We start from the raw sequence: 11,048 nt of genomic DNA, 5'->3' as shown, positions 1-11,048 counted from the left end.
CATCAAGGGAGAAGACCAGAGCGTGGGACACTACCCAGAGAAGCAGTGATGCTAGAGATGAAGGCAGAGACTATGACATGAAGAGATGGGGCATCTGGGGACTCTGGACCCAGAAAGGGAGAGGGTCTGTGTGCTGACGGTGGGAGGTACGGGGGTGGGACGCCAGGCTTGCAGTGTATATCCTTTTGTTGGTTGATGATGCATGGAGGGGAACTGTAACCAAGGCAATGAAACGATATATAATAGAATGAATGTAAAACTGATGTTCTACCATGTAAACTATCACATAATTCACAATAAACATTAAAAAAATCAATTAAAAGTTTATGGTTCTCAATAAATATTTCTAAAATATTCATAATTTTAATCACATGAAATTGTCATTTTCATACATCGAATGCAATTTGGTGTCAGCACTTTCAAATGGAACAGTCTAATTCTTTTCTAATAAACCTTTTGAAATTGCAGGTGGTTTGTATTAGGGAGAAAAAAGCAGGTTTTCCCATCAGTGTCAGAAAAATTTAGTATATCTCTTTCTCTCTCTCTCTCATTATTATAAATTGTTGTACTTTATGGCAGTGTCGTGTTTTATTAATTAGCATTTTTATTCTACAGTTATCCCAGTTATATTTAGAAAATATTTTTGTAAGTCTTAACATTGTTGTTTTTGCTAAGCGCCACCCTGTTGGTTCTGATCCTTATGACCCTGTATGTTATTGTTAAGTGCCGTCAAGTCATAGCGACCCTGTATAGGGTTTCCAAGGAGCATTAGTGAGCTTGAACCACCGACCTTGCAATTCAAATGGCTTTGCGGTCTGGTGCATTAACCCACAGTACCACACCAGGACTCCATGACCCTGTATAGGGTTTCTGAAAAACAGCCAGTGGATTTGAATTGTTAGCAATCCAGTTCTTATCTTATCTCTGTAATTGTTTGTCTTGCATTTCTTCTATGTTAAAGAAAACTCCAGTGGATAAGTAAATTAAACCAGAATGTTTCAGTTTCACTTTTTATTGGACTCAATATATTATCTATCTACATATTATACATTAAATAACTTGTTCTTATAATATTATTTTCAAATGCATTTAACCAAACTTAGAAAATATTCACTATGCTCTTTTAAAGAGCTATCTGTGTTGTTGTTGTCATTAGGAGTCATTGAGTGGTTCCCCCTGTACAGCAGAAGGAACCACTGCCTAACCCTAGGTCATCCTCACATTCTTATGTTTGAATCCACTGTTGTAGCTACTATCTGCTCAATCTTCTTGAGGGTCTTCCTCTTTCTCTCTTGTTCTCAACATTGCCATGCTTGATGCCCTATTTATCAAGAAATTGTCTTTTTTTTTTTTTTTTAAGTTTTTATTGTGAATTATGTGAGTTCACATGGGAGAACATCAGCTTTACAATCATTCTATCATATTTCATTTCATTGTAATGATTAAAATCCCCTCCATGCATCATCAAATAACCAAAGGGTGCACCCCACAGGCCCACCCTCTGGCTGTCAGCACACAGCGTCTCTCCCTCTCTGGGTCTAGAGTCCCCAGCTGTTCCAACTGTCCACATCATCGTCTCTGTCTCCATCCCTGGCATCACTGCCTCTCTGGGTAGGGTCCCACTCTCCATTCTTCTCACTTGATGGTTCCAGGGACCTCTGCTCCTAGGCTGTAAAATCAATCACTCCCCTCCTTTTGTAAAAAAAAAAAAAAAAAATCTACCTCTACATTTCCAACCCTCACAGTCAGTCCTGATGGCAATTATTCACTATTGTACCACAAGAGTCTGATCCCCATTTCCTTTCACCAACCCTGTTCCAACAGATTGGAAATCATTCAGTGGATATTCTACCTACCGGTGCCCCGTCTGAAACTAGGCTCCCTCTTGAAAGCTTGTAAGTCAGTCACTTCTTGCCTTTATAGTCCCCCCCCCCATTTGGGGTATCCAATATGAGGGGGTGGGAGTGATCCTTGAAGTAAAGACTTGTTCCCTTTTTTGAGCTACTACATTCATAAGTATAGGTAAAGTTCAACAAATTGTAGTGGGTTACTCTTTTTTTTTTCCTTCTTCTTGCTTCTTCTAGTCAAATTCTGATCATCCAGCCACTGAAGCCAGGTCAAGTGGGTATCATCTGCAAGTATGGGTGTTCTTGTGCATCTCTCCTCACTTTCATATCAGCTGGACACTTCGCTCTCCGCTCCAGTCCTCTGTGGCCATGTCACTGACTCTGGTCCAAGGCGTCCCTGGGTCTTGCCATACTGCTGGCCATCCAGGTCTCCACCTAGGTTCACAGGGGTCTATTGAATGTGGTCTGACTTAGCTCGCAACTTAATTGGTGGTTTCCCCCCACTTCTCTTTATTGGTGACCAACGTGGTCACCAGCCAGACCATATGCCTGCTCATGTATTCCCCTTGCGTCTCAGTCTTGGAAGGGAGTTTGCTCTGAGGGGACCTGACCACTTGCCTTGATGGCTCTTGGGCAAACATCTTACTTGTTCTTGTAGTAATCAATCAGACTGCCACTGTTGTTTCAGATGTTTCCTGCCGGTCTTTCTTTCATGAAGTATCTTCTATTCTTCTAGCCACTCCAGGCTGGTCTACTTATCCTTTCCAATGGAAATTTCCCACCTCAAACAATTCTAGATGGGGTTCTGGGTTCCACCTATGGTCTTATGCAATGCAAAAGCTCCACAGGAAGACTCTTTCACTGGACAAGTTCTAGCCCCCTTTAAGGTATTCCAATCAGTTCTAGGCTGAAGACAGACTTACAAGCTTTCTATTGTGATGTCTCTGGCTATTCATTTCTTCCCCCTCAAGTGTCTATTTTACAATGACAGGCAAGGGAAACCAAGATTCAAAAGACAGCCAAGCATCTTAACATTATTCCCCTCTTTCACCCATTCAAAACATGCCTCAATCTCTGTGTCCCAAAGTCCTGTTGTTCCAAGGTTGTGCATACCTCTGTCCCACTAGCACATGAGACCCTGCCTAACTGTTCTTCCATCAGCCTTGTTCTTCCATTCCCATACCCCTTCTTGTGTACCATCCCCCCGCCCCTCCCCCCAGCACCCAAGCTGTCCTATGTCTATTCCCTACCCTGGGCTCTATGTTCCCTTCCCTCCCTCCCCTCCTCTCATCCCATACATCCCGATGATCAGCAATTATATATATAATTTCCCCCCCGCCCCCTTTTAGGGTGGGTTCTTTTTCTTAGTCTTTTACAATAATGGTCCTATGCAGTATTTCTCCTTTTTTGACTGACTAATTTCACTCAGCATAATGTCCTCGAGGTTTATCATGTCAGGCAGTGACTTGCATCTTCCTTGTTATTCTTCAAGGTAGCATAATATTCCATTGTGTGTATGTACCACAGTTTGTTTATCCATTGTTCAACTGATGGGCACTTAAGCTGTCTCCTTCTTTTTGCTATTGTAAATAGTGCTGCTATGAACATTGGTGTGCATGTATCTATTCATGTATAGCTCATATTTCTTGTGGGTTAATACCAAGTAAAGGAATTGCTGGATCATAAGGTAATTCTATTTCCAACATTCTGAGGAAGTGCCATATTGCTTTCCAGAGTGGTTGGACCATTTTGCAATCCCACCAACAATGTATGAGGGTCCCAGTCTCTCCGCATCCTCGCCAGCATTTATTGTCCTCTACTTTTTTGATCTTCGCTGAAGAATTGGTCTTTTTTATAACATGTTCAAGTATGTGAGATAAAGTTTTTAAATTCTCCCTTCTAAGAAGCATTCTGGTGGGGTGCTGTAAGATCAGCACAGGACTACAAACTACAAGAATGGCAGTTCAAATTCACCAGCTGTTCCTTGGAAACCCTACTCAGGGTCACTATGAATCAGAACCAACCTGATAGCACTTAACAACAACAATGACAAAGGAGCTGACTTCTTCTAAGACAGCTTTATTTGTTCTGCTGGCAGTCCATTTTGTATCTTTATGGGATAAAACTGATGACAGCAACTTGAAAAGTTAGATGAGAAACTTGGGGGTTGGGGTAGTAAGCATGTGTTAATGGGGGAGAAAAGGGTTAGAAAAGGAGGGTGCAAATGGTTTCACAATTTGAACAGTATGATCATTGTCACTATATTACATATAGAGAAATTGTTGGATTGGTGTGTTTTGCTGTATATATTTTCACAAATAAAACAACTATGGTGTTGTTGTTAAATGATCTGGAGTTGGTTCTGACTTACAGCGACCCTGTATAGGGTTTCTGAGGATTAGCTGACGTAACTAAACCACCAACCTTGTGATTAACAGTTCAATGCTTATCCTATAGCACCAAAGGACTGGTGTGATCCATAGGATTTCCACAGGCTAATGTAGTAAATAGATTGCCAGACCTGAGTCTAGAAGCTCTTCTGAGACTTGTCCCCCCACCTTGGGAACCCTCTGGTATCTGAAATTTTGGGGTATTACTTCCAGCATCACAGCAACATATAAGTCACCAGATTATGACAAAATGAGAGGCAGTGGACTTGAGCTCTAAGAGATATCAAATAGAAGCTGGGAAGTTTGAATATTTTCTCAATTATTTAAAGTTTTAAAATAAAGAGTCCTGGTGTGGCACTGTGGGTTAATGTGTCAGACTGCAAAGCCATTTGAACTGCAAGGTCGGTGGTTCAAGCTCACCAGCTGCTCCTTGGAAATCCTATACAATGTCGCTATGGGTCAGAATCAACTTGATGGCACTTAACAACAACAATAATGCCATAAGTCTTTTGATTATATATAATAGATATATGTATCTGTATCTATCTATCCTTTTAAGAAATCAAAATCTTTCCCAACCATCCTCCTCTTTTTAAAATAGTCAAAGTCATGCAGTCTGTTTATATTACCTAATATATTTGTTAGCATTTGCTTCAATTTCAAAAGAAGCGTATATATAAACTGTTCCTGATTGTAACTTTATTGAAATTTTTCATTAACCACTTAAATTGAAATATTTTTCTACTAATAGTTCATGGTATTATTTCTTCCATTGTTACTCATATATGTCATATTTTAAATTTTGGGGGAGCACTTTTTTCAATTATTATTAGTGTTATTTATACCTCCAATTACCCTCAAAATTTCTAGGTATGAGTCTAAAAACAATGACCACATCCCAATTTATTCGAAAAAGCTCTTTTATTATTATTATTATTGTTGTTGTTCTTATGTGCCGTCGAGTCAGTTCTGACCCATAGCAACCCTGTATAGAGTTTCCGCGGAATGGTTAGTGACCTTGAACTGCCGACCTTCTGGTTTAAGCCAGCTTTGCAGTCTAGTGCATTAACCCACAATGCCACACAGCCCCCAAAGATGTCCACATTCTAATCCTTGGAACCTATGAATATGTTATGTCATGTAACTAAGAGAATTGAGGTTGCAGACAGAATTAATTTTGCTAGGCAACTGACCTTAAACTAAGAAAATGATCTGGATTATAAAGTCCCCTCATATAAAGTTCTTAAAAGCAGAGATCATTACAGCTGCAGTCTGAGAGACCTGTAATGACAGAGATCAAAGAGATGTCACATTAGACAGACTCTATCCAATGGCAATGACGTTGGTTTTGAAGGGTGGCAGGGGTGGAGTAAGGGAGCCATAAATCAAGGAATATCCATAGCCTCTGTGGCGTTGCCGATTAATACGGTAAACTGCAATGTCTGAGTGGGTCGTTAAGGCCGGCAGTTCTAACTCAACAGCTGCGTTATGAGTCGTTATGAGTCGTTATGAGTCGGATCCCAACTCGATGGCACTAAGCAACAACAACAAAGCTACAAAAGACAAGGAAATGGATTCTCCCCTAGAGTCTCCAGAAAAGAGTCAGTCCTGCTAGCACCTTGATTTTAACATAATAAAACTCATGTTGGAATGACTTCTGATCTACAGAACTGTAAAATAATATATTTTTGTTGCTGTTTTATGCCACTGTTTGTGTGTTAATTTGTTACAGCAGCAACAGAAAACTAGTACACATGTCTTATTCCATTGACCTGAGCAACATTAGGTAATAGTGTCAAGTTTGGGGTGGAGAAAGATATGCTTAGATGGATAAAACAAATGAGGATATTCACTCTTACAACAAATTATATTGGCATTTACCTCCTATCCATTAATTACAATCAAATTAAATTTCTAGTCAAGTTTTATTGATCAGGTTTCCATTTTAACACTTTATGTTTCACTTTTCTGGGTTGCATCATTTCTTTTTATTTATTCCTTTCCCGGAGTACAGTTTTCAGAGGATCATACAAGATTTCTTTTCATCCAATTTAAAAGTAAATTTTGGTGATATTTTCTCTAGTAGGTTCTTGAAATATATAATCCCCTTAAATCCTAGCCCTTCTCCTACTTTCACTAGCTTGTCTCCAGGCATCTTAGATGAGATTCCTTTTTTATGTAGTCTTTTTTTACCTTTTAAGTTTTTCACATATAAATCATACTTCTAATGACAGATGGATGTCCATCTTATATTCTCACAAATGCAGTGGCTCCATACAATAAGCTCTGGACTTCAAACCATAAAATCAGCCGCTCGATCCCACCAGCTGCTTTGAGGGTGAAAGATGAGGCTTTTCTGCTCCCACAAAAAATGTAAAGCCTCAGAAACCCTCTACAGGTCACTATGAAGTTAAAACCAACTCAATAACACTTAACAACAACAATAACCTAATGTTAATGTAATTAAATCTTTTGAAGGTCCCTGAGTGACCCTGAGCGCTGGACTGCTGAGATCAGCTGTTAGAATATCCACAGTGGCTCTGTGGAAGACTAGGAAAAAAGACTCGGTGATCCAATTCTGAAAATGAGCCAATAGGCACAACAGAATATTATCTAATGCAGTGCTGGAAGACACACTGCCTAACTTGGAAGGTATTCAAAATACCAGTGGACACAATAATAGATTGAATTGTGACAAGGGTGAAGATGAAAAAATAAATCTGTTTTGGAAGAAGCACTGCCAGGTTGCTCCTTAGTAATGACAATGGCAAGACTTTGTCTCTTGACTTTGGACATGTTGTCAGGAAGGACCAGTTACTGAGAAGGATAACATGCTTGGTGAAGTGGTTGTTGTCGTATGTTGTTGAGTCAGTTCTGACTCTTAGCAATCCTGTTTAGGGTTTCTGAAGCTTTTTCCCACAGAGTGACTGGCGGATTTGAACTGCTAACTTTGCATTTAGCAATCCACTCCTTATCCTACAGTGGCACCAATACTTCCCTTTGGTAAAGTGGAAGATCAGCTAAAAAGAGGAAGACCCCACCCCCCACCCCAACAAGACAGATTGTCCATAAGAATTGGTTCAAATATAACAATTGTGAGGATGGCACAAGTCCTGTAAGTGTTTCTTTCTGCTGCACATAGGGTCTCTGAGTCAGAACCAACTCAGTGCACCTAACAATTACATGACAACAATTCACATAAAGTAGACACACATCAACAACAAGAGCAAAATAACCAAGATACTCTTAGATATAATCTCATATTAGCTTTCTGTAGCACTTTAGCATTTTCTAAACTTTTTCATACCAACCAAACAATTCTGACTCATAGCAACTCTATAAGATAGAGGAGAACTGCCCCCACAGGGTTTCCAAGGATGTCTTTATGGAAATGGGTTTCCACATCTTTCTCCCATGGAATGGATGCTGGGTTCAAACTCTCAGCCTTTTGACTAGCAGCGTGTACTTTAACCATTGTGCCATCAGGGCATTGTCTACACAAATTGTTTTTCTCTAGAAATTACTTAGGTACTTTTCCTGCAAACATGACACTTTTTTTTCCCTTCTTAACACCATATGTCAAAAGACAGAGGAAGTAAACCTTTGTCAAGGTGATATTCAGATTTCTTCACACCTGCAAAGTCAATACAGGCAGAAACAGCACCTTTTTCACCTGGGTGTATCCATACCTTGCACAGTCCCTGCTTCATGCAAGTGCTCTGTGCACATGCATCTATGAAGACGTGTTAGATCTTATTGTGGTTTTCACACCCTACCCACTTCCCATGCTCTCTTGGGCAGTTTAACTTCCTCTGCAATTTGTTGCTCTTTTTAAGTAATTTGCTACTTTCTGTTTAACCATTTTAGAATTCATTGCCTTCATCCTATCTATCCATGCCATTGATCCTTAATATATGAATCTATAAAACATCACAAATGAAGTGGTTAAGAGATAGAAAAAGTAATTCACCCAAAATCACTTAACAAGTTAGTGACAAATCCAGAACTAGAACTCAAATCTTCTCACCAAGAGTTCAGTGCTGTTTTTGTTTGTTTTTGTATTGTTTGTTTAAAAAAAAAAAATTCATAACAGGAATAACAAAAAAATTCTTAATGCTAAGTATCTGATAAAAGAGCATGTAGGCATTGTTCTCTACTCATCATGGACAAAAAAATATGAAGGAAGCAAAAGTTTCAGAGAAGAAACAAATTCACAGGGTGCATTGCCTACATAAGCCACATCCTCATCAATCAGGCAATCAGAAGAACTACATGGTGCCCAGCTACCACTACGGACCAGTCTGACTAGGGCCAAAAGAAATGATACTAGATAGAATTGTTTAAAAAATGGAAAACAAAACTCAAATTCTTAAAAAGGTCATACTTAGTAGACCGGTTGAGACCAGAAGACTCTATGGCTATCACCCTGACCTATTCTTGGAACCTTGTGTAAAATATAACTAATACCACTCAACAATTTGCATGTTGTGGTTGTTAGGTGCCATCGAGTAGGTACCAATCCATAGCGACTTTATGCACAGCAGACTGAAACACTGCCTGATCCTTGGCCAATCTCACTATTGTTGCCACGTTTGAGCCCATTGATGCTGCCACGTAGCTAATCCATCTCATTGGGGGTCTTCCTCTTTTTCTCTGACCTTCCGCCTACCAAACATGATATCCTTCTCCAGGAACTGCTCCCTTCTGACAATATATCCGAAGTATGAGAGACAAAGTTTGGTCATCTTGGCCTCCAAGGAGCACTCTGGCTTCACTTCTTCCAAAACAGATCTATTGGTTCTTTTGGCAGCCCATGGCTCTTTCAGTATGCTGCTCCAATACCACAACTTAAAAGCATCAGTTCTTCTATAGTCTTCCTTATTCACTGTCCAGCTTTCACATCCATATGAGGTTATTGAAAATACCATAGCTTGGGTCAGGCACACCTTAGTCCTCAAGCTGACATCTTTGCTCTTCAACACTTTAAAAAGGTGTTGTGCAGCAAATTTGCCTAATGCAACAAGTTGTTTGATTTCTTGACTGCTGCTTCCATGAGTGTTGATAGTTGATCCAAGAAAAATGAAGTCCTTGACAACTTCAATCTTTTCTCCATCGATAAGAATGTTGTTTATTGGTCCAGTGCTGAGGATTTTTGTTTTCTTTACACTGAGATGTAATCCATACCGAAGGCTGTGCTCTTTAATCTTCATCAATAAATGTTTTAAGTCCTCTTCACTTTCAGCAAGCGAGGTGTATCATCTGCATATCGCAGGTTGTTAATGAGTCTTCCTCCATCTGAATGCCACATTTTTCTTCATAAAACCCAGCTTCTTAGATTATCTGTTCAGCATGTAGGTTGAATAAGTATGGTGAAAGAATACAACCTTGTCACACACCTTTCTTAATTTTAAAACATTCAGTGTTCCTATGTTTGGTTCGAACAACTGCTCCTTGGTCCAGGTACAGATTCCACATGAGCACAATAAAGTGTTCCAGAATACTCATACTTCACAATGTCCATAGCTTGTCATGATCCACACAATCAAAAGCATGGGTAAACAACTTTCTGATATTCTCTGCTATCAGCCAAGACCCATCGGACATCAACAATGATATCCCTCATTCCATGTCCTCTTCTGAATCTAGCTTGAACCTCTGGAAGTTCTTTGTCAATGTATGATTGTAGCTGTCTCTGTATTATATTTAACAAAACTTTACTTGCATGGGATATCAAAGAGATTGTCCAATGATGTCTGCATACCATTGGGTCACCTCTCTTTGGAATGGGCACAAATGTGGATCTCTTCCAATCAGTCGGCCAGATAGTTCTCTTCCATTTCTTGGCAGAGATGATTGAGTGCCTCCTATGCCGCCTCACTTTCTTGAAAGATTTCAGTTTTGATTCCATCAATTCCTAGTGCCTTGTTCTTTGTCAGTTCCTTCAAGGCATTTGTTTTTCCTCTTTCAGGATCATTGGGTCTTGATGATATGATACCTCTTGAAATGGTTGAACATTAACCATTTCCTTTTGGTATAGTAACTCTGTGTATTCCTTCCATCTTCTCTTGATGCTTTCTCGATCGTTAAATAATTTGCCCAGAGAATCTTTCAATGACAAAAGTTGAGGCTTGAATTTTTTCTTCAGTTCCCCCAGCTAGAGAAATGCTGAGCATATATTTCCTTTTTGCTTTTCTGATTCCAGATCATTGCACATTTTGTTGTAATAGTAGGCTTTATCTTCTCAAGTTTATCTTTGAAATTTTCTGATCAGTTCTTTGTTGTTGTTGTTGTTGTTAGGTGCCATTGAGTTGGCACCTACTCATAGCAACCCTATGCACAGCAGAACGAAAAAATGTCCGATCCTGGGCCAACCTCACTACTGTTGCCACACTTGAGTCCATTGATGATGCCACATGGTCAATCCATCTCGTTGGGAATCTTCCTCTTTTTCTCTGAACCTCCACCTTACCAAGCATGATATCTTTCTCCAGCTACTGTTCCCTCCTGACAATATGTCCAAAGTATGAGAGACGAAGTTTGGTCATCTTGGCCTCTAATGAGCACTCTGCTGCACTTCTTCCAAAACAGATTTATTGGTTCTTTTGGAGGCCCATGACACTTTTAGTATTCTCCTCCAACACCACAATTCAAAGGCATCAATTCTTCTATGATCTTCCTTATTCATTGTCCAGCCTTCGCATCCATATGAGATTATTGAAAATACCATGGCTTTGGTCAGGCGCACCTTAGTCCTCAAGCTGACATCTTTGCTCTTCAACACTTTAAAAAGTTCCTGTGCAGCAGATTTGCC

Source organism: Chrysochloris asiatica, unplaced genomic scaffold (genome assembly GCF_000296735.1).
Source record: "Chrysochloris asiatica unplaced genomic scaffold, ChrAsi1.0 scaffold00082, whole genome shotgun sequence".
Lineage (NCBI taxonomy): Eukaryota > Metazoa > Chordata > Mammalia > Afrosoricida > Chrysochloridae > Chrysochloris > Chrysochloris asiatica.
Note: the sequence above shows the minus strand (reverse complement) of the source record.